This window comes from Hypanus sabinus, unplaced genomic scaffold (assembly GCF_030144855.1).
Source record: "Hypanus sabinus isolate sHypSab1 unplaced genomic scaffold, sHypSab1.hap1 scaffold_810, whole genome shotgun sequence".
In the NCBI taxonomy this organism is placed as follows: Eukaryota; Metazoa; Chordata; class Chondrichthyes; order Myliobatiformes; family Dasyatidae; genus Hypanus; species Hypanus sabinus.
Genome location: NW_026781663.1, coordinates 127,276 through 133,295, shown reverse-complemented (window position 1 = coordinate 133,295; position 6,020 = coordinate 127,276).

Below are 6,020 nucleotides of genomic sequence, written 5' to 3'. Positions count from 1 at the left end.
AAACTCTCTCAAAACCAAATCGTGGCTGTAACGGCCGCGGTTTTCATTATCCAGTTGGGGAAGACTCGATCCACTTGGTGGAAGCATCCACTATCTCGAGGATATATTTTATTTCTCCAGGGGATGGATATGAAAATCCACCAAAACAATGTTCTAAAGTAACACATGTTCCTTCTACGGAGCGTATCTTAAAATACTATAGACATCTCATCTGGGTTATTACTGGGCACAACACAAACAATTCGTACAATAATGCTGTATATCTCCTCGCAATTTCGGCCACCATCACAGATTCGACAGCTGTTCCATAGATGTATCTGCTCCTTGATGCCCACAAATGTCATGGTGACAATACATCAGCTGGTTTCTTTCACATTCTGGCAGCGAAAATCTGCCATTATTAAGCACAATCCCATTCCGTGCCTGTATCCCTCAATACTCCATATACTCTTCAGAATCCTCTCCTCTTTGTACCTTTGCTAACTCCTGATACGGTTGCTGTGTCATGACTAACTTTATGCATATATGTATGTATAGTTTGGTGGTTTCTTTGTCATCCCTACCTCTGCATGTGGATTCAAACAAGAGGACATGAGTTGAGACTTAGGGGGCAAACATCTAAGTGTAACATGAGGGGGTATTTCTTTACTCAGAGAGTTGTAGCTGTCTGGAATAAGTTTCCTGTAGAAATGGTAGAGGCAGGTTCGGTATTCTCATTTAAAGTAAAATTGGATCGGTATATGGAGAGAAAAGGATTGGAGGGTTATGGGCTGATTGCGGGTCAGTGGGAGTAGGTGAGAGTAGGCGTTCGGCACAGACTAGAAGGACTAAGATGGCCTGTTTCTGTGCTGTAATTGTTATATGGTTATATTGTGTACACCTCATCGCAATTTCGGCCATCAGCACAGATTAGACAGCTGTTCCTTAGTTCTATCTGCTGCTTGACGTTCACAAATTTCATGGTGACAATGCATCATTTGGTTTCTTTCACATTCTGGAAACAAAATCTACCATTATTAAGTACAATCCCATTCCGTGCCTGTATCCCTCGATACTCCATATACTCTTCAGAATCCTCTCCTCTTTGTGCCTTTGCAAACTCCTGATCCTGTTGCTGTGTCATGACTAACACTATGTATATGTACAGTTTGGTGGTTTCTCTGCCATCCCTACCTCTACATGTGGATTCCAGTTCATCACCCAACTTGATTCTAGCATGGCGAACTCACTAGCCTTCCTGCTCCCTTCCGGGGATGTATGTAACTGAGCCTCACCTGTTTCATCCATTAGTGTTTCCTTTTGCCTGCTCAAATATTTATTTCAACAAGGGAGCTGATGGTAAAGGTTTGCTGTCTATTGAGATGTGACCTCTAGATTCTCATAAAGGTAAATGTTCAGTCAAAGCACATGCGTATGCACTGAATGAAGAGAGATGGGTCACGTACATTCATCAGAGTTTAGTCTCGTTCGGTATCTTGCACAGCGCAGAGGTAGTGAGTCATAGGGCTTGTTCCTGTTCTCTGCTGTTCTATGATTTCAACATATCCAGGTGATGTGTTCACACTGTGATGTCAATCAATTCATCATCCACTGTCCATTCACCTTATTTCTTCTCTTTCTTCTGCACTGATGAGTGTAATATAGAACACGGTGTCTTGCAACACAGAAACAAACTCTACCGCCCACCAGGTCCCTGATGATCGCAACATTCCCGGCGGCGCTGTGACATAAGCAGTGACGCCAATTTCTCAGAATTTCATCAATAAACCGGAAGCTGCAATATGGAGCTTTGGGTTATTCCAAATGAGAAACCTGAGCTTCCGTCGCATTCCTCCTCAGGAACTCTCTCAGTGCTGTCAGGGACAAGGCAGTCACAATATTATCACTGAAGACTACATGGCATGTTGCAGACCAGTCTGAAGCTGTCATAAGGAAATCGAAATGATTATGCTATTATTATGAGTGGTACATAACTTGAATAAATTCCTGCTCTGGTGCACATTGAGGAATACGTGACAGAATCGGGAAACATAAGGCTGCAGAGATACACGGTGAAGGCACCAATTTAGAATTGCTAAGAGAAATGTATTCCTATCAATGCTGCTAGAACATGAAACGCGCTGCCTCGGTGGGATTTATTCTGAACAATTATCAATTTAATTACGTGTTTAATTAAATTAATTAGAGTGATTTTTTTGTTTATTCTCATTTAACTTTGCAGAAGTTGCTTGGCCAAGCCACAGGAAGTTACAGATCAGGTCCTGTTCGATTGGCTCTATGTGGTGGGCAATGTGTTACAGGCAGGAAGATGCCGGGCCGAATGGGATGTTTGTCGTATGACTCGATGACGCTGAAAGTACCGCTCAGTAAAACCGTCATCATTCATCAGTGCACTGTCTCTCTCAAAACGTTAACGTAAACTGACTGCAGGAGACTCCTGATCTAAAATTAGCTCAGGGAAGACAGACCGTGTATTAAGAGTATATACTCAACGAAGATATAGTAAGAGATTTGAAAGTGGGAGGGGAGGGGGAGATCTGAAATTATTGGAGAAGACAGGAGGGGGAGGGACGAAGCTAAGTGCTGGAAAGTTGATTGGCAAAAGGGATACAAAGCTGGTGAGGGAGAGGTTCATGAGACGGGAGGACTAGGGAGAAAGAAAGAAAGAGGGAGGAAAGCACCAGAGGGAGTTCTAACCCTAACCATAACCCTAACCCTAATTCTACTGATTCTTCTCTGAATCCTCTCCGATGTCAGTATATCCTTTACAAACTAAGGAGCCCAAAACTGCAAAAAATACTCCATGTATGGTCTCACGAGTGCCTTATAGACCTCGAAGTCGTGACGCTGCTCTTATATTATATACCTCCAGAAATGAATGTCAGCATTGCATTTCCCTACTTTTCCACCGACTCAACCTGTAGGTTACCCTTTAGGGTATCTTGCACAAAGACTTCAAAATCGCGTTACATCTCTGTATTTTGAATTCTCTCCCCATCTAAATAATAGTGTGCCCATTTATTTCTTCCACTAAAGTGCATGACCGTACACTTTCCGAACATTGTCTTTCATTTGCCACTTATTTTCCCATTACCGTAAACTATCTAAGCCTCTCTTCAGGCTCTCTGTTTTTTCAACACTATCCACTCCTGCACCGATCTTTGTATCGTCTAATTTGTCCTCAAATACATTTATTGCATAGTCCAAAATATTGATATACATCATAAAAAGCAGCGGTCCCAGCACCGACCCCTGTGGAACTCCACTGGCAACCAGCAGCCAGCCAGAATAGGATCCCTTTATTCCCACCTTTTGTTTTCTGCCGACAAGCCAATGCTCCAAACATGTTAGTAACTTCCTTGTAATCCCAAGGGCTTTATCTCCTTCGTCCAGCCTACTTGTAATTTCCTCAAAGAATTGCAGATTTGTCAGGCAGGACTTTCGTTTCTGGCGACCATGCTCGCTTTGGCCTGCTTGTCATGTGCCTCCAGGTACTCCGTAATCTCATACCTAACAATCGATTCCAAAAACTTCGCAACCACGGATGTCAGCCTAACAGGTCTATAGTTTCCTTTCTGCCGCCTCCCACACTTCCTAAATAGCGGAGTAACTTTTGCGATTTTCTAATCTCCGTTCATGCCAGAATGTATCAATTCCTGAAAGGTCGTTGTTAATGCCTCCGCAATCTCTCCAGCTACTTCCTTCAGAACCCGAGGGAGCATTCCATCAGGACCAGGAGCTTTCTCCACTCTCAGACCATTACGTTTCCTGAGGAAGTCTTAATTGTCAGTGCACTAATTCACTTCCTTGACACTCCTGAATGTCCGGTATTCTGCAGGTGTCTTCCACTAGGAAAACTGATGCAAAATACGCATTCAGTTCCTCTGCATATCTCATTACAGTATCCCCAGCATCATTCAGTATTGTTTCTATATCAACCCTCGACTCTCTTTGACACTTTATATAATTAATTAAAGCTTTAATATCTTATTTGATATTTGTCGCCCGCTTCCTTTCACAATTCATCTCTTCCTTGCTGATGACCTTCTCAATTTTCTGCTGCAAGTTTATAAAAGCTTCCCATTCCTCTATTTTCCCACTAGCTTTGGCTTCCTTGTATGTCCTCTCTTTGCTTTCACTTCGGCTCTGGCTTCACTTGTCCGACGCGGTAGTATTCTTCATCCCTTTGAAAATTTCTTCTTATTTGGAATATGCCTGTCATGCACTTCCGTCATTTTTCACGGAAATTCAGCCACTGCTGCTGTGCTGTCCTTCCAGCTAATGTCCCTTTACAGTCAACTTTGGGCAGTTCCTCTCTCATGCCATCATAACTTCCTTTATTCCACTGAAATATCGACACGTTGGAATTTAGTATTTAGTTTCTCATTGTCAAATTTCAAAGTCAACTTGATCACATTTTCCAAAGGATATATATATATATATATATATATATATATATATATATATATATTTTAACATTAATTTCTCTTATCACCTCCAGATCATTACACAACACCCAATCCGGCACAGTCAATCTCTTCGTGGTCTCAAGAGCAAGCTGTTCTAAATAACTATCCCTTAGAGATTCTACAAATTCTCTCTCCTGAAGTCCAGTACTGACCTGGTTTTCCCAAACCAGTTTCATGCTAAAATCCCCAACGATTATCATGATATTGCCCTTCTAACACTCCTTTTCTATCCGATCCTGTAATTTGTAATCCACATCCCGGCTGCTGTTTGGAGGCCTGTTTACAACTGCCATTCGGGTACTTTTACCCTTGCCATTTCTTAACGCAACCATAGGGACTCTACAGCTTCCGATCCTACGTCATCCTTTCTAATGTTTAATATTGTTTCTTCTACACAGGTCCACACCACGGCCTCTGCCTACTAACCTGTCGTCCCAATACACTGAATATCCTTGGACGTTCAGCTCACAATGGGAGCCATTCTTCAACCAAGTTTCAGAGATGGCCACAACGTCATACTTGCAGAAGAATTTCAAGATCCTCCATATTCTTTCTTTTGCTGCGTGCATTCAAAGATAACACTTAATGACCAGTATTTGTTCCTTTCTGTGTTAACTGCACCACGCCTCTATTGCCCTGTAACTCATTCCACTGGCTGTGATTATGCCTCATTTCCTGCTTCTCCTTTCTGGCATTTTTGTTGCACGCTATCGCTAATTTATTTTTGTTTTTCCTTTCCTCAGCCCTATCGCTCCTATTTGATTCCCCGGCCTATTTAGTTTAAACCTCCCTGACAGCTCTATCAAACCTGCCCGCTCGGATATTGGACCCCTTTGGGTTCAGGTATAACCCATCCTTTTTGTACAGGGTGGAACTTCCCCAGAAGAGGCCCTAATAATAGAGGCATCTGAAGCCCTGCGCTCTACACCAGACTCTCAGTCCCTCATTAATATGCATGATCATGGTATTATTGCATTTTCTAGCACGTGGTACAGACAGAAATCCTGAGATGACTACCCTGGAGGTCCTGCTTCCTACCCAACTAACCGAATTCTGTCTTCAGGACCTCCTCCCTTTTTCACATATGTCCTTCGTACCATCGTGTATCAAGACTTCTCCCTTCAGAATTCTCTGCACCTGACCCGAGATATCTCGTAACCTGGCACCTGGCAGGCAACTCACCATGCGGGTATCTCTATCAAGCTGACAGAAGCTCCTGACCGTTTCCCTCACTGTGGGATCCCCAATGACTACCGCATTCCATATCTCCTTCTGTCCCTTCTGCACCATATCTCAATGATATCGATGATATTGGACGATGCAAATTGTGCTGAAGACGCCATGAGTCTTTAGAAGGACTAACACAGGAGAGGAAAACAGGCAAGTGACGGATGGAACATAGAGCAGGGAAGTGCGTTGCCATGTGCTTTAGTAGAAGGAATAAAGGCGTAGATAATTTCTTTAAACGTGAAGCAAATTCAGAAATGAGAAATGCCAAAGGAGCGGGGAGTTGGAAGATTTCCCTTCAGGTGTAATTGCTGACTGAGTCTG